The 24,970-nt window shown below is 42.4% G+C and overlaps 1 protein-coding gene across 2 annotated transcripts in view; it reads left to right on the forward strand.

The window, feature by feature from the left end:
* Positions 1-24,970, forward strand: part of LOC147701407 (myelin-associated glycoprotein-like) — a 252,844-nt gene that overhangs the window by 83,138 nt on the left and 144,736 nt on the right. The gene's annotated exons all lie outside the window — the stretch shown is intronic.

A 24,970-nucleotide genomic window follows, 5' to 3' on the forward strand; every position in this document is an offset into this window, starting at 1 on the left:
TGTGTTTTAGAGATGGAGTAGCCTCTATTATCCCTGTGGGTGGCCTTGGACATGGGGTGTGTGGAGTCTCATTTAGTTTCAGTAGGCCTTCTCAGGCGCGTAGGTGGGGGGAGAGAGCTAGGTGTCATTGATTTAGGGTTCAGTTTAGTAGCTGATTGTGAGGAGTAATAATTTAGTGAAGGGGGATGTTTGTCAGGGGGTTGAGATGTCTATCCTATGCTGCGCCAAGGATTGGTATTGGCAGGTAGCTCTGAATTGTGCATTTCCAGGCGGTGGGAGAGGGAGGGAAGGTTAATGGGGAAGGTCTGTGTTCTCTCAAGAAGGTTCATTCTTTCGGGTGAAGGGGAAGAGTTCTGGAGTGAGTGGCGTGCGTCATTGAGGGCTTTACGAAGCGCGGGGAAGAGGTAGTTGAAAGTATTCTGGTTGTCGTTATTGGGTTGGATCATGACTGTACCATTAGTGTAGATGGTTGCAGCGGTGTTGCCGTTATGCGTGTGGTGATTTGGGATAGAAAGCGTCAGTTTGCAACTGTGAGGCGTGTTTGTTATTTTGGATATGAGGAGATGAGTTTTGAGAATGCTGATCCAATTCGCTGGGCATTCAGTACAGAAAACAAAATCCAGTTTCTGCTGGCCTTTGGAGGCACAATTGTATATGTCTGCAATTAGAGTGTCTGGGTGTTGTCTGATCAGTCTGTGTTTTAAATTTCTCTTTGCTTTGGGTGAAAGGTTTGGGGGGGTGATGATAAAGGAGTTTGGGCCGTGTGGTTTCAGGTAGTTCGGTGGGATGGGCCGATGGTGATTGTGGTGGTGGGTGCCATATTGTTTAGGTTTGGAGAGGTGAGTAGGTAACTGGGATTGTGCACAGTCTACTTGGCCAACTTCTGAACGAGGGAGATGAAACAATAAGTAGGGCTATAGTCAGATGGTGATGGTGTTATATTGGTGACATCGTTTTTGAGTCTGGCATCTGGTACCAAGACCTTCGTCTCCCTTAGCTGATGCAGTACTGTTATAGGTCTATTAGGTTGATCTGAATCTGCTGACTGGTCTTGGGGATCGGTTCTGATTCAGATTTGAGGTTAATCAGCCGAGTTGGGGGGAGTTTATGCTGTCATTGTGGAGTCAGGCATGGGTGCCCTGTTCTTCATTTTCTGTTTGTAAGGGGGAGGATGAGTCCAGTCTCAGCATGAGTATTAAACCTGCTAGGCGCTGGGGCCCACGTGATCTTGATGTTATGACCGGTGTGTGCATCCTATGCTTGTTGGGAATTAGCTAGCAGAGCAGATAGCTAGAGCGGCGGCAGTCTTACGCTCATGCAGTGTTGAGTGGGCAGTCAAGAGTCATGCAGATCGATGAGCAGTGCAGCAAGGTGGATATGTGGCGGGGACCTACGTTACCTCGATGTTATGATTTGGTCGGGTGCGTTCTGTTAATCACGAAGGACGGAGGCTTCCTGGAAAGGCGGCCATGTTTAGGACAGGCAGTGGACGACTGGTGTGTTCAGGAAACAGGCGATTCTGCTACGACGTGTAGTGATGCTCATCGTTTGGTCGTGGTGTTGTTAATTGAATCTTGGGTCCCAGATGCAGAGGGGCTCTCATGGATCGTCAATCACGGGTGATGGCGCGGTAAGCACTTTGAGACCGGCGTAGGCTTTCCGGGAGAGCGACCATGATAAGGTCAGGCAAAGGCATCCATTGGCGTCGCTCATCAGTAGTTTGCAGGCTTGGTTAAAAAAGAAATAGAACCTGCAGTCTTAGGTCCCGGATAGTGAGGGGCTCTTATGAAGTGATTCTCAAGGTGTCATTGCTGTTGTAACTTTGTAGGATCGACAAAGGCTGTCCAGATCCCCGGCCATCATAAGGTCAGGCACAGGCAAATTTAGCTGCGGTACTCGTCCGTGTTGCATATAGTTTCCTCAGCTAATTTACGATCCTGGGTCTTGGCTAGTTGGAGACTCACGAATACTGACTCTCAGGGTGTCGGAGCAGTTTGCACACCCGCTTGTACATAAGCGCATGAACGGGCCAGGGGTGGCTGTCTTCCGATCCCGCAATGGCGATAGTGAGGCGGAGCACGTAAACAGTCTGTGCCTGCTCGTTGATGCCTCGGTCCTAGCTGTTGGGCTCTCGCGGTTCCAATGCGGGGTGTCCAGAGTTGTGTGAGGTTCGTTGATCCGTTGCCCACACACCTCCAGAGGGCCGTTGCAGTCCTGAATGTGTGGATGGTCGTCGTTACCTGGTGCTGGTGACTTGCGATTCTGGCGTGCCCGTTTTGGGGTGAAATCGGTGAGTCCTCGTTAAAAGGTGAGGACATGGTGGGGTGGCAGCCGGGAGAGGCACTATATAAATTATTCCGGTGCATCAGGAGCTCGATCTTAAAGCTCCTTCCCTACGGCAGCCATCTTGCATCCATTGCAAGTCATTTCGTACTGTCTGAGGAGTTCTTGGTAAATAATCTTTACTGTAGCTCCTAATGTACTGGCTAGTTGTATCTTCAAGTATGTGGCTCTGAGATTGCATAAAGGGCATGGAGGGCCTCTTACTGTTGAACAGGGACTGTTAGATTGATTATATGGGATTTTGTAGGCTGAATTTATACATGAGAACCTCACCAAAAGTCAGCTTCTCCTCCTCCACAGCCTAAAGAGAGTGAGGATCACATCTTCAGCATATAGGCACATCTTATGTGTCTCCCATCTGAAAGGGATTCATGTGATGGAGTTGTTCATCCTGACTCGTGCAAGTGGCTCCATACGGAAGGCAAACTGAAGGAGCGATAGGATTGTTTAGAATATTCCTCAAGAACTGGAAAATTCATAGAATTGACATTAAAATCATTCCTTAATAAACACAAAGAAAGGTAATGGGAAATACAACAGCCTCTCAAAGCTAAGATTCACTTTGTCATGGATTAGGAGATCCGCGCACCTAGACACAAACACAGGCATTTTTGGACATTATGTTGTATTATCTGATCTCCAAAGAGCTGTAATTCTATCATTGCTCCTCTCATAACTGTGACAGCTAGGAAATTTCTCAACAAGGTGGACTGGACTATGGATTGTCAGCATGCATCTCATTAGCTGAAGAAGGATCTGTGTGAGGCATCAGTTTGAAGGTGGCAAACTTCAGGCACCCCGTCGTTCTCCCAAATGATGCTTCAGACCATGATACTTGCACAGTTCTTCCCCAGATCAGTAAGACCGTCAAGTATATTTTATTACCTGTACTTGCTGTTTATGGAACAGATAGGGTGGTAATTTAACACAAATGCTTTGTGATTGTGTGAGTATTGAAAAGGTTCCATCTCTACTTGTTCAATTACATCTTTACTGTCAAGGAGGATCACAAGTCCCTCAAATGGCTCATTTTTATGAAACTGGATAAAGTCAAGATGTGTTAGTATGCCATTGCTTTGCCAGGATTGGATTTGATTGTTGAGCACAAACTCAGTCCATCTTATTTGTTTTTCTGAAAAGTCTTTGATCCTTTACTGGGAAGTAAGAAGGTGCCAGGAGCCTTCATTAATTGTGAATTATGTGATGAGTACTTAAAAGACCTAAAATATGACATCTTACAAAAGTCACTGTTGCAATATATTTATATATTTAATAAAATCTATGTTAACTATTGTGGGAAATTGGGTTACTGGTTGAGGGAGTGAAACCCTACTCAAGCAGCAACTGCAATTCTTGTTAGGGTGAAACACAAGCAAACCCCAAATTACCCTGTGCTTAACCCTCTATTGCTTGGCACAAAAGTAGTCAGGCTTAACTTAGATGCAAAGTGTTAATTATTTATGCATTACTTCAAACAGCAATAAAGTGAAAACACAGGGGCGTGGCCAAGCTGTAGAGCAAGATGGCCACCTAATTCGGCAACTTGGCTCCGACAGGATTGAAAAACATTTGTTTGGACCAGGCAGCTTAAATGCATCCAAACACGGCGATGAAGCCGCAGAATGCACGACGACGCAACACCCATCAATTACTCGCTTCTTCAAGTTGTAGAAAACCAGTTCTTGGACATTAGAGCTCTTCAAGGTATTTAGCCATACTGAACTATTTCCCTCAGAACAGTCTAAGATTGAGCATTCTGACATTGCAACAAGGCATGGGGTTACTGACACACCCCATCATAATACCTGATTACTAAGGCCACCTAACGGCTATCTAAAAGGCTTGATCATTGCTCTGGAAATTTGCAGTCTCAATCATTGGGCTACATTGGCTGCATTGGGCTACATGAACCTGCCAAACAATGTTTCAGAACGAAGACATGTAGACACAATTGGGCAGATTTACAAGCTCCTTGCGACACTTTTGTGCCGCTGTTGCATCATTTTAGTGACGCAGCATTAGCGTAAACAATGCAGCCAATTTACAACGTGACACATCTAAGGAGATGCGTCACGTTGTAAAGCCCTTTGTCACATTATACCTGCGTCAGGTATAATTTATGCAGGGTGGGCGTTCCCATGCAGGAAAGACTCATAAAATTGGTGCAGTTAAATCTGAAAGCTTTCACTGCGCCACTTCTTGGATGCCAACCCGTCAAAATGTGACGCCTGCTTAAAGCAGGCGTAAGGAGTGACGCAGTACAATAAGTATAGGCCTCAGAATGTACTGCTGGAGTTGCGTGACTTTTGGGCCAACAAATGAGTTTGAATTTCTGATGCATCTGTTAATCCTTGCGCCATGGTGCGCTGTATTGTAAATACGGCATACCAATTGTGGCGCAAGGGTATTGCAGGCTGGTGCAGGGAAACTGACGCATCTCTACAAATGCGTCAGTTTCTTATAAATCTGCCCCAATAAGTCAAGAAGTTGAACCACTTTTTCCATCTCTTCCTATAATGGTAAGAGAATTTTGATCCCTTACTCGCGTTCTTATGTCATTTTATCATTTGTTCGGAGGCTTATACCCTTGATCATTTGGGCCGAGTTCAGCTATATATACTACCAAATGGAGACCTAAACTTTGTTTTACAATGAAAGCTATCTTACTATTATATGTCTCTAATTGTTATGGCCCTAATTTCTCTTTCTGTCAAATTGTATATATACCATGCATGCTGAGGGGCCATTTTGCTTTGTTTTATTAAGGAAGCCCTTCTTTGTGGGTTGCATTATTTCAGAATTATCGTTGGACTGCTTTGTGGTTCTGTTAACCACACCACACAAATACCTTTTGCTTTATGGGTTCACTTGATACCTCTTCTCCTCCACCTGGTTTTCATCTGACTCTTGATGTATGATGCCTTTATCTTGCCAGGATGTGGAACAAGTCTGGATTTAGGGGTTGTTTGAATTTTGGCATTCCTTGACACAGCACCAATTGTGCACAGGATCCAAGGACTTTCCTGTTAATGGATGTACTCATTGACATATCATCATGGCTTGCAAAGACCAGAAAAAACTAAAAGTAAGAACTGAAAAGATCAAAGGCATACTCACCAATTCCTAACTTGCCCATCAAAGTGAAGGAGGAGCCATTTAATGCTATGAATGCAATACTTTAAAAACTAGAAGAGGTGCATTAACTGGCAAAGTCCACAAAGTCCAATACAGACTCAATGCAAACAGAGATTACCATGAAAAAGAGTTAGGTTCAACAGTTCAATTTTAGGATAACTGCAGCAGAGGAACGTATGCACAACCTAGTAGACAGAGAAACTTAATCTATGAAACAACTTACTACTCTCCTGGAAAATTCAATATCACTTAGTAGAGAGGTTACGAAGATCAAAAGAAGAGAGGCAACTCACGCATATTTGGACTTCCGGAAGGTTCCGATGGTCAAAACCCTAAGGCCTGCTTTGCATTCTTTGAATCTTGGATCCGTCAAATGAGTGTGCTACATTTTATGAAAGAATTCAAGATAGGAAGAGCGCATAGACTGACTAGACCTATTCCAAATAAATAAAATCCTTTGCTGATTGTCTGCAGACCTCTCAGATTCCAGTATGCTGAGTTAATCCTGAACTATATGAAGAAGTATAATCATCTAAACTGGAAGGGCAACAAAATCTACATATGTCAGGACTACTCGAAAACAGCAGTGATACTATGAAGGCCTTCTTAGTACTCAAACCAAGATTGAGAGCTACAAATTTGGCATTCTTGTGTATGGGCCCAGCAAAATTCAGAGTGTCATTGAATGAATCAATGCACATCTTTTATTCGGAAAAGAGCCCAAGAAGTTCCTTGACAAACTTGATGAGTCTGATATGGACACGTCATGTCAAACGTTCCACATTGCTTGTCAATCATGGTGTAAACAGCCCTTGAAGTTACGGTGAGACCCTAGGAATGGTACTGGTAGACTGGGTCAGCAAGTTATCTAGAATTACCTTTCCCTCAATATGTCTTTTATTCCTGAAGATAAAGATACACTGATTTTATTTTTGGGGAGATTGTCATAGGTTTGCACTATAGACAGATCTTTTAAATGTCACGAAGCTCATAAAACCATGAAAAACCTAGGCTCAAAATGTAATCTAAATGATACATGGCGATTACAAGAATCCAAATATGTTAGATTTCAACTTTTTCTCTCCTCAGCATTTTTCATATTCAAGAATTGGTTTGTGATTGATTTCGGGCTCCCATGTAGACCTCCGTGACACAACTACAATAGAACCTAGGCGCATTTGTAATCACTTCTATATCGCATTATTATTTACATTGGGTACCCCACAAACCAAACGCAATCTATGGAGATTAAATGACATAATTCTAAATGATAATGGACATTTAACTAAAATTTGTAATGATCTCCGTCAATTTCTTGAGGTTAACACTGCTGTCAATACTGCCCCTCTCTCTCTAGATGGGAAGCACTAAATGCAACCATTAAATGTTCCCTTATTAGCATTAAATCATATATGAATAGACAATCTAATGAAAAATTTGACAGACTAGACAAAGAAAACAAAGGATCGGACTCTCAACATAAACAATCATCCTCTGAAAACGAAGGGCTAGTGGACTACGTTTTTTGTGTTTGAACCCGGCCCGATACATGGAATCAGGCCTTTTGCAATTACAAAAAGCCATTTTCAAATGTACAAAGCAAATCAGTATTTCGAAGGGGTGTGTTTAGGGCATCCCTTCTTAATACCAATTCGCATTACTATGTACAAATGTTTGCAACCAAAATGAAGTATCCAAACATTCGTATTTTACCACCAACTCAAAGTTGGTGATAAGCCATTTGAAAAAATGAACGGGCTTCCGTCGGACACCTTTTCATTTGAGAATTAATTAAACAATGTTTTTTTAAAGAGCAGGCAGTGGTCCCATGCACCACCTCCTACTCTTAAAAAATTAAAAAGAAAACTTTTTTTTTTTTTTAAACGCATTCCATTTTCCTTTAGGCAAACCGGGCTATCTGAAAGAAAAAAAAGACTGCTTTATTTAAAAACAATCACAGACATGGAAGTCTGCTGACCCCAGCAGGCCTCCATCCCTGTGATTTTTGCAATTCCCAATGGGTTGCAAACTGAGACCTGCCTCATTAATAATCATTAAGTAGGTCTGTTTGCAAACCACTGGGAATCACAGAAAAGGTCAAACACACTTTCGTAAGTAGTGTTCGCGATTACCAAATAGCGGATCGCAAACATTCACAATTTGGAAATTGCAAACACTAAGCTTTATACATCTGGCCTTCTTTCCTCTTTGAATGCAAAAAATATGAATAAAACAAACTACTAAGTACACGGGCTAGTACTTTGATACAAAACCAGAAATGTATACGTATGTGCAAGGCCAACAAATGCTAGCTCTGTATTCAAACAACACAGAACATCCATTACTAACGTTAAAGATGTCAATGGTAAGGTACATACAGACGCTGAAGAAAATTACAAAAATCTTTAAACAATTCTCCATACAACTACATGATATTAATTCACAAATAGTCCCTAGGAACTGTCTATAGTTTCTTAATACACTCGACCTTCCTACAGTGAATGCTGCAGATTGACAGTCACTGGCTTCTCCCTTCACAACCCATGAAGTCTGGACTACTATAAAGCACCCAAAAGTGGCTAAGGCATATTCAGATCGATGTACAGCTTTTTAAAATAAATTGTTTTGCCTTGAATTAGAAACCCCTAGTTGAATTATATCATACATTTTCATCCTCAGGAGTGATATCAGGTACACCCTCAGAAACTATCATCACAGTGATAGAAAAAGATGGGAAAGATTTGTCCTTACTGAAAAATTATAGACCGATCTCATTAATAAATCTTGATTGTAAAAATGTACTCACCATGCCCTTATATAAAGTAATACCTAAACGTATCCACCCAACATAATTGGGGTTTATTAAGAACAGGCTATCTAGTGACAACACTAGACTATGCTGTCATGTTATCGAGAAAGCCTCTCGCACTTGAACTGTTGCGATAGCCTTAGATATGGAAAAGTCCATTGAAAAAGTAGCTTTGCTATTCCTTCATGCGGTACTGCACAAATGTGCCCTGGGAGATGACTTTATTGGGATGATAATTGTCTTTTATACTTACCCTAAAGATTGTCAGTTTAAATGGTACCTTATTGGATTATTTTACACTGAAACAGAGTACAAGACAAAGATGTCCTCTGTCACCTCCTCTTTTTCTGCTGGTTATTGAGCCTCTGTTATATTCTATAAGAGACAATAAAGAAATTGCTGGTATAACTTTTGGTGACCTCACAGTAAGCTGCAGCCAATGCGATAACATTTTAGTATTTAGTGAACATGCAGAGTCATATATCTATCCAGGCGTTGACAAACACTATTGAAGATAACTCCCAGGTTTCTGGCTATTCCCCAAACAGAGATAATTTCAAAATGTTGGCCTTAAATAAATTGGGAGTTAGAGAGGTTTTGGGTGACTCGAGCATGTACTGGCAGCTAAAAATATATTTAGTATCTTGGTGTCACATTCAATAGCAATCTTCAGAAATTGCTTGGGCATAATCAACATATTATCCTGCAAAAGATATTGAATATTTCAAAAGGTTAGTCTTCAAAATACTTAACTTGGTGGAGCAGAATTGAGACAGTCAAAATGATAATCACCCCCATGGTAAAATACTTGATTTCTATAAAAACAGATTATATCATCCTTTGATTTCTTTTATAGGGTGGATGGTCTCTTAAACAAATCTCCTCTGGAACAATAGGAAACCCAGAATCTCGTAAAAAAAAAATAAGACTTCTCACAAACATGGGAGGAGTTAGATGTGCTGACTTCTGTCTTTACCATAGAGCGTTCCTTTTTAAGCTATGTTCTCTCTGGATTTCTCAATCGGAACACTATCAATTGATATGGGTGGAGGTTAATCTCCATTTTGACATTGTCTTCTAAAAAACTACCGCACTCTGCAAATATTTTCAACCAATCAAAAACATTACTCCTTGACATTGATTCATACTCTACCACAAAATTTAAAAATTCTGATTTAGATTCGATTTGGAATATTAACAATTAAAGTAGAAGGCTCTTGGATAGATGCAGCTATATACACCCTTAACCAGTGGGACTCTCTACAATCTCTATATTCGCCATTGGCATTACAATATTCTTAATGTCTTCATAATTTGGAATTTTACTGATTCCTTAAGCTAAAATCGGCTGTAGCTAAATCAAAAGCACAATTTTTCCTCCCTACTATATTAGATCTTATTGCTCTAAACAACCGCAGCGGACACTTAGGGGCACATTAGGATGGCGGGCGGACTTTGTCTGCCCGCCACCCTAACGGAGAACGGGACCGCCCGCCATAAGAGCGGGGGTCCCGTAGGGGGAATTAGGATGTGCCCGCCACAGTGGCGGGCACATCCTACATGTTTATCATTGTGGCGGGCGGTGCACTCAGCACCGCCCGCCACAATGATAAACATCGCAACATGCATTTGCATATGCAAAGCAGCAGGCACCGCGCGGTGCCTGCCGCTTTGCATATGCAAATGTGGGGGGTACCATCGGTACCTCCCATGTGCACCCCCAACACTGGCATCACCTGGGGGCCCCGCGGGGGGCCCTCACAGCAATCACCGCCTGCCTTTCCGTTGTGGCATTGCCACCGCGGAAAGGCCCCTAAATTTTGCCATCGTAATATGGCTGGCGTTGTCCATTGGACACCGCCACCATATTAATCCATCACCGCCGCGATCGCAGGGCAACCGCCGTGGTAAAGCGTCGAACGGTCTTTCCGTCCGCCGCTGTACCCTCCGCCATCCCAATCTGGCGGGGGGAATCAGGACATGCATGTCGGGCGGATTGCCTCCGCCAGGCCGGCGGTGGCCACTGCCAGCCTGGCGGAGGCAATCCGCCCGACATCATAATAGGCCCCTTAGTCTTCAAAGTACAATTCCTTCTTCTTCTGCAATTGTCTAAATTGTTATTACATACCGAAACTAAATGTGAATCTGAATCTAATGTGACAATAGCATACCATATCTAATTGGCAAGAGATGTGAATACCCAGTTTCAAATACAAATCTCTCCTCCTTAGCTCAAACTTATTTCTGCCTTTTGCATAGAACACACTGGACCCCATACTGCTTCTATAAAATGAAATTAAAAGACAGCCCCTTGTGCTGTAATTGTAACGGTGGAACTGGTGACTTACCACTTATGATGTTCTATTGCCCCTTTACTGAAAGACTTCTGGAAAAAAGTATTCTAATTCATCGAAGTTGTTTTACAAATTAAACCAACATTTTGTATCTCCTATTTTGTAACTGGCCCCCATGAGCTGTGCATACAGAATGTAAATGAGAACCTACTTTTATATCTCATACTTACCAGTGACTGAAAGATAATTTTTAGCAACTGGAAGAACCCGACCAAAATATCCTTTTAAGCTCCGAAAGAACATATAATACAAGAGGAACGGACACTATCTCACTTCGACAATCTCGCTTGAAAAACACACCTCAAATATGGGAAAAACTGGACTCTTATCTAGAACAAGTTAAACCTCCATGACTCCTCATTATATTGTTTTACATATATGGTTATTATTGTATCCAGTGCCATACTGATTTTGTATGGCTTCTGACATCTGTTCCTTCTGTGTCTTTTCTCCTTGAATCTTTTTTGTAATTTTTTTTCCTTTTGTTTGATTATTATTTAATTGTTGATGACGTTTCATTATCACACATTGCAATATCCTGCATCTAAGATTTGTTGTGCAGCGTCGATTCCGAGGAAGATGCAGTGCTGCAATGAGGAGTCCTCAAGAAATGCCGTCGTTGAGGGGCTTGTGATGTGGAGTCCTGCTTTAAGGATGCATGATGCAGCGGAGGTTTGGAGTAAGCTGCAGGTCTGCGTTGCAGAGTCCTGCGTTGTCATTGAGGATGTTGTCGATGAGGGGCTTGCAATTCGGAGGCCTGCAAAAAGAATGTATCGAGCAGCAGTGGTTTGCTGAGGAGGCTGCGATGCAAGGCCCTGTGTCAGGGATGCATTGTGCAGCGCCAGTTCCGATGTGACAAGGAGACGTGTTGGTCTGTGTCAGTTCTGGTCACAGGACTACAGCTGGGCTGGCAGCCAACTCAAGTCCGACTTCCAAGGGTCCAGTACTGTGGTGGCGGCGCCACATGGGTAGAACTCCCAGCAGACAGAGTCCAGGTGCTGGGTTAAAGGTGGCTGGAGCCTCCTCTATCCTCCTTGAGGCTCGCATTAGGAAACCAGCTAACTAGTGCTTGGAGTCACTCTGATGGTCCTGGATTAAAAATGCAGGTCCAGTCCTTTTCACTCAGGCAACAGGGCAGCAGAATAGCTGTCCTTCTTGGAGAGCAGGATAGCAGTCCTTCTGACTCTTCCCCAGATCCAGAAATGTACTTCTGAGTTGGGTCTGAGGGTCCATTATATATACCTGGTGCCCACTTTGAAGTAGGAGGAGGTTCTGGGGGTTATACCCCCCAGAAGTGTCTGAAATTTCCTGCCTCCCTGCCCTAGCTCCATCTTGTTTGGGGACACAAAATTCTAGTGTTAAACCCTTTGTGAGTGTGCTCAGGCAGACGCTTTGTGATGTACAAGTGTGGTAGCTGACTGCGCCCCCCTCTCTTCAAGTCAGAGATGGCCCATCTTGCCAAAACCTAGTTCCCCTTTATCTCACTGTCTGGGAGCAATACACAAAGACTAACTGCCAGCTGCTCATGTGTCCCAGGAAATAGGCTGCAGGCACCAAGTGGTTAGGATAAGAAAACACCAGCTTTCTAATAGTGCCATTTTTAGAACTGTGACTTAAAATCCAACTTTACCATTAAAATTACCACTTGTAATAAGGGGACCCTATGGTAGAGGTATACCTCACTTTAGTGAGCAATTATGTTAGTATATATATAGAACATGTAAAACTTAAACGTAGATGTCCAACTATTTTAATACACTGCACCATGCCCTATGTGCTATGTAGCGCCTACCCTAAGGGTGACATATATGCATTAGTATGAGAGGTTTGGACCTGGCAAAATGTCAGTTTAAAACTGCACACAAAAGCTGCAATGACAAGCCTGAGACATGTTTAAAGGGCTATTTAAGTGGGTGGCCCAATAAATGCTGCAGGCCCACTAGTAGCATTTAATGTACAGGCCCTGAGAACATGCAGTACCACTTTATGAGGGACTAACAAATAAATTAAATACCCCAATTGGATGTACGGCAATTTTACCACGTTTAAATGAGAGAGCACAATAGCACTGGTTAGCAGTGGTAAAGTGTTGTGTAGTTCTTAAGAATATATTGGATCTGCGCGTTTGTTGGACAAAATAAACGAAGGAATTGGTGTCTAGACTGATACCAGACCCCCCACATGATATGTCAGGCGGTAGACACTGCTATCTCAGAGTACCAATCTTCAGCTAATCTGGTAAAAGTGCCCAGTATTAAAAGAACAAAATTGGGGGGGGGGGGGCAGCTTTTAGCATTGCAGCAGCGCAGCTCTGGAATGGTCTTCCCACTGACCTGAGACAGATGAAAGACCTGCTGCAGTTTCAAAAGAAAATAAAGACCTGGCTCTATCCCAAAGGAGAAGCATTTCTAATGTAGCATGGTTTTCTTTTCAGCACTTATGGTGGCAGTGCACATGTATCTCAGAGCCAGGATGCCCGTAGGGTTACAGTGTGCTTTATAAATATTGTTAACAATGACCACTATAGGCCCCCGAGCCTTACCAAGTAGCGAATGTTTCTGGCAACCATTGAACGTGACAACCCTTGACACTTTAGAGATTGTGGAAACTGTACAGTACTTTTCACTCTGTCAATCGTGCTCACTTAGTCTCTGGGAGATACACAAAATAAACGTTGGGGACGTTTCCAACAAGCATTTATTGAACCAGTGTCATTATAGTTTAAAACATGTTTGCTGCGCCAATCATTAAACAGAAACAAATGTAAAAGATTACAAGCACCAACAGAGTAAATAGAAGGTAGAATTATACTTTGGTGCTAAAACAGTGAATATATACAGGCATATAAACATGACAGTAATCAAGCGTACTCCTATGATGCAGACCCTTCCTAAGTGTACTTAAGTGTACCTAGCATGTATGTGGGAGTAAAGCCAAGAATCCCCTAGGAAAGAGCCAACCCCATTACCTGATGGGAGACAATGAAGCACCCTGTCTTGGTCACAAGTTGGAGACCCAGCAAGGGATGTCGGACTGCTGTGTGTTGAAGCTTCAGCATGCAGGGACCTCAGTGTCGTGTGTCAGTGTGGAAACGTCTCCTCAAGTTACCTAGTGATGGTGCGTTTCTTTTATACCTCGGGTTACTACCACAATCGATATGTTGTGAGTCCGATTATGTAAATGAGCCTAAATCAATAATTGCAACTATGCACAGTAGCTCTGTTGCCGTAGGATGAAGATAGCGGTGACTTTCATACAGAGTATGTTAATCCTGTTATGAACGTCATGTGCAGGGGATTTTACTAAGAATCTTCATGCATAATAAATTAGGCTAGTTTCAAGGAAGCCAATCAATATTTATTCAGCACATACCTGAGTTAAAGGTTATGCTGAGCAAGGTAGGACAAATGTAGGTAAAGGGTCGCTTTACTACTTAGGTCTAGGTTGGAGTACATAAAAAAAGTGTGCAGTTCCTAGGAGTCAACAAACAATAGATCAGAAAACAGGAGGGTGAAGGCAAAAGGTTTGGGGGCGATCCTCCAGAAAAGGATCAGTCCAACAACTAATAATTTACATTTTGATAATAAGTTATATATTGTTGCCTGGAGTCTTACATGATTGTTCTTAAACTGCCGTAGCTGTGAATACTTCAAATATGCATTTACTCCAAAAATGTAGAAGCGCATTCAGAAATGTATATTATTTATGGAGCTTGTGCCATTCATGTACACTTTCCTGCAGACCTACAAATCTGCACATTTATAGGCAGAGGTGTTAGTGTAGGGAAGAGCACAGGCAATTTGAGGCCTGGTTACCAGCCCCAACCTGTACACAGTTCCAAGTACCAGCTATCAAGAGCCCAATAATCAAAGAATGTCAGCAGAAACATAGTGAAAGGTGGATATTCCATAAAAGTAATCTATGAATTGACTTACAATGAGCCTATATTTGTATATGCACATTTCGATAAGATCTCCTTTGATTTAAGGACCCTTAAGCTAAGGGGTCTATTCACAAGCAAAGGTTTATACATAACTAAACCTACATGTGTAAATTTACTATTACACTTTGTAATACATTTGCTACTTTTGGCAATTTACTTTATCCCAGTGAATATTTGCTACAAAGTGTAGACATACATCTCCTGCCCTTGAGCCAGCGGTTGGAGCCAAATCCATGAGCAGAAGGTTACTATGAATGAAAAGGACCCAAAACAGTTGCAAATGTACTATAATTCAGACCTGGAGTAAGTTGAGCATCCCACAAGGCTAAACACTGGTACTGCAAATTAATTTATATTAACATTATTTCTTATCGGAATCACCTCCATTATTTTCTCTGGGATGGTGGTGCAATGCTACTGATTGGCCATGTGAGGCACTGGACTTGCTTCAGGTCTGAGCAAGTGCATATTTACTACTGTTTTTGGTCCTTTTTGTCTGTCCTTTTTTGGACTGGCTGAGTTCCTCATCAGCTGATTTGAAGCACACATCACATTCACGACAGCACTATTGATTTCTTTGTACCTAACCATAGCCATTTACTATGGCTAACTGGGAAACAGTTTGTACCATAAAGTCACTGCCCACAATACACTTCTACAGTTCTCAAGTCACCATCCCAAGGCCCTGAAGTATACTGTACCTTTTGGCCAATTCCTGCGTATCCATGGAAATTGTAAAATCAGGAAAAACTATTTTTGCAAGGCAGATATTCTTGGCAAAAAACTATTGAGGCAGGTGATCCCCATAAAGGCTTATCAAGCGATCACTCATGTAGGCTTGGTATTGTGCCCAAAAAATGTTAATCACCCCAAAATAGTAAAACAATAGTTTGTCATCAACCATGAAATAAGCTTGCAAACCATAGAGCAATGCTTTCTCCTTAGGCCATCTCCTCATAACAAATTCCCTAACACATTCCAGTTCATCAATCCTTCATAGATTCATCAATGCACTCCTGTTCTGTGAGGTTGGTATCATAACAAACATCAATGCTTGCAATTAAATATTCCTCATTGCCTTCTTTCCTGTTCACTGGAAAAGCAGAAACACTGAGAGGAGAACGAGATAAATAGTCCGCCCTCGTGTTTTTCCCACCAGGAATGTACTCCACATTAAAACTATACTGTAAAAGTTTGAACTTAATCTTGCCAACTTGGGTGTATGATATTTGATGACTGTACCCCCAAGAATGCTGACTAAAAGTTTGAGGTCAGTTCTGAGAGTAAACTTTCTCCCACAAAGGAAACATTTGGAGCACTCCACCACCCAACAACAACCCAACAGTTTCTTTTCAATGACCGAGAAATACTTTTCATTTACTCTCAGAGACCTGGACGCAAACCCAGACGTCAATTCTGAGGAACCTTTCAGTTGAGCAATGGTGGCACCCAAACTGTCATTGCTGGCATCTACGTTCTTTTACACTCTCTGGAAGGGTCAAATGGTGCTAAAACACCTGCGAAGACAATGTAATGCACATTAATCCAGTCTGTAGTGATGGTCTTTTCAGGATTTGTATCATAGGCGCTTGACCATTCAGAGAAGTAGGGGTACAGAAACACAACAAGCACTCAGATCTGAAAATAAAAAGAAAAATAGCATTGCATAATAGGCTTTTTTTAAAAAATCTTCGTTAGACATCCAGCACAGTGTTGGGGAGACCATGCAGCATCACTAAAAACTAGTGGCTTTGTCAATGCTTGTTGTCATAGCTTGCATTCCGAATGCATTTATTGTTATAGTGGCACTTCGTGTCACATCTATTTCCTCCCTTGTTCTCCATATACTGTTTTCTGTGCATTTGTTTCATATTTGTCCCAGAAGTTGTTTAGGGTGCATTGATGAATCCAGAAAAAAGACACTTGATACATATTTTATGTATGTGGGTAAATGTATGACTGCTGTCTCTTCAGAATGGAATTGCAGTCTTCACTGTATCTTCAAAAATTCGAATAGATTTTTTTTTTAAATAGATATGAATGGTCCGCATGGATTCTATACATTGGATATCTCAATACTCATAGTTGGCAATAAGTATACTGTGGCTTTCCGTTGCATAGTTAGTGAGTCTTTGGAAAGTATTCATATATAAAGGGTATGAAGTGACTTAAACATTACCATTCATCAAACCCCTCCCTGTGAGTAAAACTTTAAGAGTTCTTCAAATCACTAGCAAAGCTCTGCCATTCTCAAATGGAAAGTTTTGTTTTTAACATGTTCTTGCTGCTCAGTAGTGCTTCCTAATATTAAAAACTGAGGAGCATATTATCAAGGACCGGTGTTAACATTATCGCCATTTTATCGGCAGGAAACTACAGATAAAACGGCGATAATGGGCTTGATGATACGCCCTTGTTAATTCCCATAGAAGCCCATGTTCTGATGTTAACATGGGCTTCTATGGGAATTAACAAGGGCGTATTATCAAGCCCATTATCGTCGTTATCGTCGATAAAACTGCGATAATTTTAACACCGGTCCTTGATAATATGCCCCCGAATTTCTCAAATCTTATGGATGCTCACGAACAGTCCTCCTCATTGTTTGGTCAGTGAGCAGCTCCGTCTATCCCCGATCCTACCCACTGACATGCTCCAGTCCACTCACTGTGTAAATGTATAATACTAAGACATGGCTTTTCTTTGTTCTTGGCTTCTTTTTCACAAAAGGCTCTTTGTTGCCCCGCTTTTAAAGTAATTCATTTGTAGGTTTGGTGGGTGTTATCGAACGACAGTCTTAGAACAACACTTACTTGTCAGTGTGGCAAGAACACACACTGATTCTTTTCAGGATCTCTAACAGCAGCCTAAAAACCTGCACATCTTTTCTTTGCTAAATTCTGCTTTCCGTTCCTTCAAACAATGGCGCCTTGTAATGGGCCTTTCTGAATGCCATGTCCTCTGGAAAAATATGTGGTGCCAAAGGATGGAGATTTGCATTTTTGTTTTCCTTTCATTACAATTTTAGAATTCTGAATGGTGGTGACTCATTAGGATACAGCACAATTATCAAGCAGAAAGGTTTGATTGTGAAATCTCTATTTCTAATTATACGGAAAAAGACTTTTTGCAGGTTTCTCCCCCACATTTTTCACCCATTTGAACTATTAGGGGCTGGTTTTTCGACTCCAAGAGTGCACCTAGGCCTGCTTGCCAGACTCCAGTCCCAATACCAAAGGTATGTTAAATTAGATACACCCAATTGGCAAGTACTGACATGCTTATAAGTCCCTAGTATATGGTACTCCAGGTACCCAGGGCATGTAAGGCAGAGTGTTCACCCAGGGCTGCAGCACTGTTTGTGCTACCCTGCATATGACATATTCAAAATGGACCCTAAATCTGTATCTCTGAAACCATCTGGTGGATGTTGATGATCAAGGTCTCTAAAAATTCATAAAAATACACTCCATTTTTATAAATTGATGTTGTGTCTCTTTATTGGTATGTGATTTTCTTATTCTGTTGTTTGGTGATGTTAAATTCTTTACACTAAGTTCCTTTTCCAAGCCATGCTGCTCGCAGCCACAGCTACCCGGGGTTGCACCAAGATAAAGTAAACAATACTGACTGGACCCAAGACAGCATCTGTGAGTGTACTCCATGATAAGCCCCCACAGCCATATAAAATAGTGACCCCACATCCTCAAATTGGTACCTAGCGCTGAGATCCAGAACTAGGGTATAGCTGTACCAGACATCTAATAAATTGATGACTACTGATTAGAGACTGTCAAGTTAACATTAAGAAAATATTTACGAAGTTGCCAAGTTCTGAAAATTCCTAAGGCACCTGTTCTCTAGAAGAAATGTTTAAAGTAGCAAAACATTTTTCTACAAAGTCTTCAAAGATAGAGAGTAGGGTGATTGACCTGACTGCCCTGCCCACAGTCAAGATTAACACCATGAGGTCGCTGTGCAGGGAGAGAAAAGTTTTCCCAGGAAATACTGTATCTAAGGAGGATCTCTAGAAATCCCTCAAAGTTTGAGAGGATTCAGGGAGAACCCAGGTCCAGCTGGAAGAGGAGATCACCACCACTGAGAGTGGAGAAGAGGGGATGATGTGGAATTTGATGACCTGGAGGGGGATGACAATGAGCGGAGTCTCCACAGTTCGATCAAGAGTCAACTCCCTTTCTGGGAGTGATGGAGCTCCACCTCAGTGAGAAGACTACTGAATCCAATCAGCCCGGCTCAGCCTCTTGGAGATTCAGGGGATGAAGCTGGCCTTGGAAAAGAAACTGACCCAGGAAGAGAGAAGGGCCAATCTGGGATGAAACTGCTAGAGAATGGTGGCAGAAGAAACAGAGGAAATCATAGGCACTACCGGTTGAGATGGAAGGTCAGATAGTATAACCTCTTAAGAACCCTGTAGTGGCCAAAAATGGTTTAAAGTGTCACAAACTACCCATTGAGGGTGACTGATTTGCAGCGCTAGTGAAAAGAAATGTGATTAGTGAAAAATAAAATTGGGTGAGGGAGCAGGAATGAGACTAGCTTTATTCTGTTGTATGCTCGCTCCACCAATATTAAAAGAGCAGCACAAGTAGATTTAACAAATATCTACCTAGATGTAAATATGGTCAACATGTTTCAGCAATTTCAAGGGACTGAGGAGTCCATTGCTTTCATCAGGACCTGGATATAAATAATGCTACTGCAAAAAGTGTTGTGAATTGTTAAAAAGTGACTACATATTAACCAAGCTGCAACATGAAAAAAGATCACCTGATATCCTAGGTGTAGTCTTTGCTCGCAGATGTTATGTATGTCACCTTATAGTCGAAGCAAATAGCTCCACCCCGCCTGGCAACGGCTCAGGACACGAGGGAAGCACCGCTCTCTCCGTCGGTACTCCTTCGCCTCCTTCTGAGCCTGACCTTCCATCTCAACCGGTAGTGTACCTATTATATGGTTAACAGGAATCCCAAATGATGAAGGGCGGTTCCGAGTGGTGACTGATGGGTATCCTGTTAGGGATCACAGGTTATCCATCTATGTCTCTTTATAATTGGTAAATGGGTTGACACAGACTTTTTTAGTTTAATGAACCACACATAGACTTTGTAGACCCTTTGACACTTTTGTGTTTTATACATTCAGTTAGGGAATGTGTCTCTGTCTGGTCTCTAAACCCCCTTAGGCCCCCCTTACCCTATTGTTTTTTCAGATACCTATGAGGGCCTATACAATTAAGTGAAAAAAGAACACATACTTACCAACTGTACCTTAGAGAAGTTACACTAGCATACGGTAGACTCTAAGCTATCTAGTCTTAGGGAGTTGGGCACGAAGGCTGATGCTTGGGTTAGAACAAGAGTTCCCAAGAAAACCCAGGGGGAGATCCCAAGAAGGGGCGAGGGTAGGTCCACAGAAAGGAAATGTGAGGAAGGTGATAAATTCACCAAAGAGATTTAAAAACTTAAACAGTAGGCCATGCTTTGACTGTCAGCAAACAGGGCACTACAGAGGGGACAAAGCATATCCCAAGAGAAAGGTACCCACTAGTTTAGCTAGTGTAGCCCTAGTTGCTTTTAATTGCGAAAAGGGACCAGATGGTGAGGTGGTGATTCCAGAGGATGAGATAAACACTTCCACCCCTCAAAGTGAATGGGATCCCACTCACTTCTATGAAAGACACAGTTCCTAGACACATCATAGTGGTGTCCAGGTTAGTGTGTCCAGGTTAGTGTCCCCAGACCAATATTTGCCAGGAGAGGTACGGAGAGTGAGAACTATCATATAGGAGGCCACTAACAGACCTGTGGCCTTGATAACTCTAGAGATATTTGCTTCCCTTAGATATCACAAGATGGTAGTCAGTCCAGACCTCCCACTAAAATGACTCCTTGGCAATGACCTCCCAAAGGTTGGTCTGAGCCCACAGGAGGTAGCTGCAAAGGGCACTGCCTCACCCCAGGACTCTGGTAGTCCTGTTTCCAAGGTTATGAAGACCAAGCCCCAGAGGAAAGGCAAGAGAAAGAAAGTTAGGATGGGAGGGCAACTCTTAGAACGAGACCCATGTTGGTCAAGGGCCTTCTAACCTCGTATGGGGAAACCACAAAGTTGGCACTGGTAAGACCCTACCTGTCCCCCAAGAAGTCCCAAAGGTTCAGGCAACTGTTCAGCAACAGGGTGTCATCCCTCTGGTAACAGAAGGAGGAGTTGGAGGAAGGTGTCTATCCCTTTATGTGGTAGCTCCCAACCCAAACAAAGCAAAAGGGCATGCTGAACCCTGATTAGCCCTTATAGTGGCACATGCATGTGTCAATGGAGAGCTAAGGGTGTGGTTTTGGGCACTGCCGGCAGTCAGTAACCTCTGCTGGGGGCCTGCCTTCATGGCAGCACTGTCCCTAGCATGGTGGTCAGACCCCATGACAGGAAACAAAGTAGGCCCCCTGACCATGTTGGTCATGAAGGGGTTACTCCACTGTTGGATAACCTCTTTGGGTAAGCTAAGTGTTTCCCTTGACAAGATTGGGTGAGGGGTGGAAGGTGTCCCCTACACAAAGTGTATGATAAGGAAAGGAAACCCATTTAAAGTCTTGTTTAGAACGGGTCCTGTCAAAATTGAGGTTGGTCCTTTCCTCAGTGGGAATGACCATGACAGAAGGGTGTAAGCCCTGCAATGGGACAACCAGCTTCCTACATTTTGATTTTCAAGGATCCTTATCGAAATGTTAATAAGGCAATGAGGGTTGCAAGGTGTAAGAGTCACCTATATTAGTCATGTCATTGTATCTGGTCGGCACTATACGGTAACAGTTATTGGTCTGGACGTAACTCAGAATGTAACATAATGGTTAATGTTGACCATACTAATATTTTGTTTACTACCCAGGGGAACCTTTTTAGCAAACTTAGAGTAATGAAAGGCTGAGAACAAACAACGAGATTCTAAACCGATGCATTGCAGTGTGCATGCAGCTCTTTGGTGACAGTGCCTAGCTCACTGTGATATATTACAAGGATAGCATCTTGTTATAAGAAAATTTACAAACCGCAAGTGACAAAAGAATCTTCGTAACAAAAGCAGTAATCCACTTAACTAGCTACATACTATTCACATTTGTATTCTGTTTGTTACATGTTGTGGTCTGCAGCAGGCACATTAACCCTCTGTGCTACTTTATGATAAATCAAAACTGTAGAAAGGTAAACTACACACATCTCTAGCAAGTATATTATTCACAAGAGTCACATTATTATTATCCACTGAAAGATGTCAGGCCCTCAAGGCTCTATGTATGTTGCATGCTGCAGTATTCCGGAGGAACTTTTCATAGTGAAGGGGTAATTAAAATATTAGACATAAAGGGGGAGCGGGATGAAGGAACATTCCAGCCTATTGTTTATGTGGTCCTGATGGGAGCAAGTGATCAGGTCAGCCTGCATGCAATAAGAAGCTGATGAGTAGATTGGACTGAAGAGAAATGTCATCTTTCTCTTGAAAGCCGAAAAAGAGCAAATCAAGGAGGTGACAAAAGGGCTAGGGTTCTAGTTTTTTGGAGCACAGCCAGAGTATGATCGATTCAGCGTGTGATTTTTTTTATTAAAACATGAGATCGCCATGAGCTCTCCATAAAGTTTCTGTGCTGAGTAGCGAGCACGAACCCATGACATTTAAATGTATGTATTTATGATAAAGCCCATCAGCAACTTTGTTTCAAAAGTTGTTTTAGACATTGCATCGAAATAAGATCCAGGTAATATTTGACCAGACCAAAGTTTAAATTGAATGCTGCAACAGGTCATCACCGAGGCCCAGGAGTGATGGCAAAAGAGCTCAAACTTTATGGTAATACAATGGAAACATCCACCAGGCGGCTTTAGCGCAAAATAAAAAGGCACAGCCCTAACATTCTAATGCACATGATTCACCTTCACCTACAAACGTCTGACTTTGCCAGGCTTAGGCAGCAAATAGTTTTCTCAGCAAAGATTAAATAAACTGTGTCAGAAAAGTAATCACTGCCCCAAAACACCTCTCTAGATCAAGAATGGCACATGGTCCAATTACTCAAGCAACTCCTCGATTACACATTAAGGGCAAATTTAATATAGATTTTGCGTCATCCTGCACCACGTAAGGTGATGCAGGTCGGCGCAAAGCCTACACTGAGATTTATCAAGCCATGCAAGACCACCCTCCATGGCTTGGTAAATCTAGTGCGACACAAGGCAGCACAGGTTGCCGCCTCACATTGCACTGCGTGGTGAGTGCATTACATGGATGGAGCGTGGGGGTTCCCATGCATCCACCCATGTATTCTGATGAATTCCCAGATTTACCAAGAGTGGTAGGCCTGGGAATGCGTCAGAATTGTACGCCTCCCCACCAGAGGCACAACAAGGAGGAATATCTTCATTTATCTTCGTTGTTTCCTCTTTTGTAATTGTGCTGAATTGTGCAGCACACTCAGGAAGAGGAAAATGCCTCTGAGGATTGTGTTTTGTGCAGGCCGGTGCACCGGCCTGCACAAAGAATATCCTTCCTCCAACGCAGTCAACCTTGCGCCATAGTGCAGGGGTGCCTGCGTTGGCAGTAGGCAGCACATTGTGCACAAGTGCAGGCAGAAAGCAGGAATGTGCCATATAATGTTAAATACTGCACACTCCTCCCCTCTCCCTTTCAATGGCACAGGAAGGTGGCTGGCTGTGTTCGCTGCACGAAAGCTTTTTAAACATACCCCTAACTTTTCTATGGAAACTGTGTAGGGGTGACCAGAGATTGTGGTAGAATACTGGACATATGAACTTTGCAGAATAAGGCTGAACAGTCACCCATTTACAATCTCTACAACTCCTTTTGTGCCACATCACAGTATTATGAAGATACCGACCGACTGAGAGTTAAAATATAGATATAGATGAGGGTGGGAGCTAGATGTACCAGCGGTGGATCCATCACCGGCTCCACCATTGAGTCCATCAATTGGATGATGGCAAAACCACCAGATATGATGACAAACTGATGGCCCCGCGTAGGGCCCCAGTCCACCACCACTATTTTTGGCATTGCTTGTGGTGTGAACGACTGCCAAGGAAAAGATGCTGTGTTCTACAAATTCATTTGGCATGTCTAACCAATCGCTGAGAAATGGCACCTCACCATGACTTGGTCATGAAAAGTGAAAATATATTCTGAAACCATTTATGTCAGTTTATTTTCCTTCCTTAGTTTATGGACTAAGAACACCGACTGCTGCCACCAGGGAAAAAGATCTCAAAGCTGCAAAGTTCTTTCAAAATAAAGTTAGCAACATTTCTCTGGTAAGGCAACAAAGGGATTCAACAGCTTGCATCACAAAAGAAGGGTTGCCTCAGGTGTGGGAGCCCATATGTCAGAGTTATTGATCTATAGATTCATCTGACAGCTTCTTCTTGTCCATTATATGTTCTTCCTTTGAAGGCCATGCCCTGCAGGAGAAGGACCTGAATTACCAAGTCTGATAAGATATGACTGAAAAGCCCGTCCTACAGGGTTGCCATTGGAGACAGGCCATTCCTCCCATCAGATATTTGTAGACAGAACATAGAACACAATAAATCTGCAAAGACCATGGCAATCAGAACCAGTGCTAAATTCTAAAGCCAAGAAGCCTGAAATATATGTGAAGTGATATAGTGATGTGGGGTGTGGGCATAGAATGTTAAGGATGTGGGTGCATTTAGGTTTGTGTGCATTATCAGCAATGTGCAGAATGTGGTTTTACACATGTTTACACATGTACACACTGATATGGTGATATTGCCTTGACAACACATTTCCTATGATTTGTAGAAGTGTGATTTCCAGACCATTGTTAACTAGGTCTCAATTTGCTCCTAGCAGCCGTGATTTACAAAATGGATGTACTCCTGTCTTCCCCCTGCACATTTCATTCTGTGTTATTTCGCCAGCATGCAGTCATGTTTGTTTATTTCCATTTCCATTGTTCATTTTGTTCTCAATGATTCTTACACAGCCCAATCACAAAACTGTAACTTTAACTCAAGGTCTTTCCACTAGCTCACTGTACCCTATTCATTCATAATCGCTTGCTGCTCTTTATGTATCTAGTTTGTTCCACCATCTCTGGATGACATTCGCACAGAGACAGAATTAATATTCATGCAGTGTGATAGCGCTTAGGTGTTAAGGAAATATGATGTTTAATAAAACTGCTATGTTTTGCAGAAAATGCAAACACATTTGATCACACCACAATTAATCTGCAGTCTTAGTGATTTTGTATGCGAAAATCATGTATAAAACTCCTGATCCTGGGTGGGGGGGGGGGGGCAGAAAGACTTTCTTGAAGAATTAGGTGCTGATAGGGATGC

The sequence above is a fragment of the Lissotriton vulgaris genome, chromosome 7 (assembly GCF_964263255.1).
Source record: "Lissotriton vulgaris chromosome 7, aLisVul1.2, whole genome shotgun sequence".
Lineage (NCBI taxonomy): Eukaryota > Metazoa > Chordata > Amphibia > Caudata > Salamandridae > Lissotriton > Lissotriton vulgaris.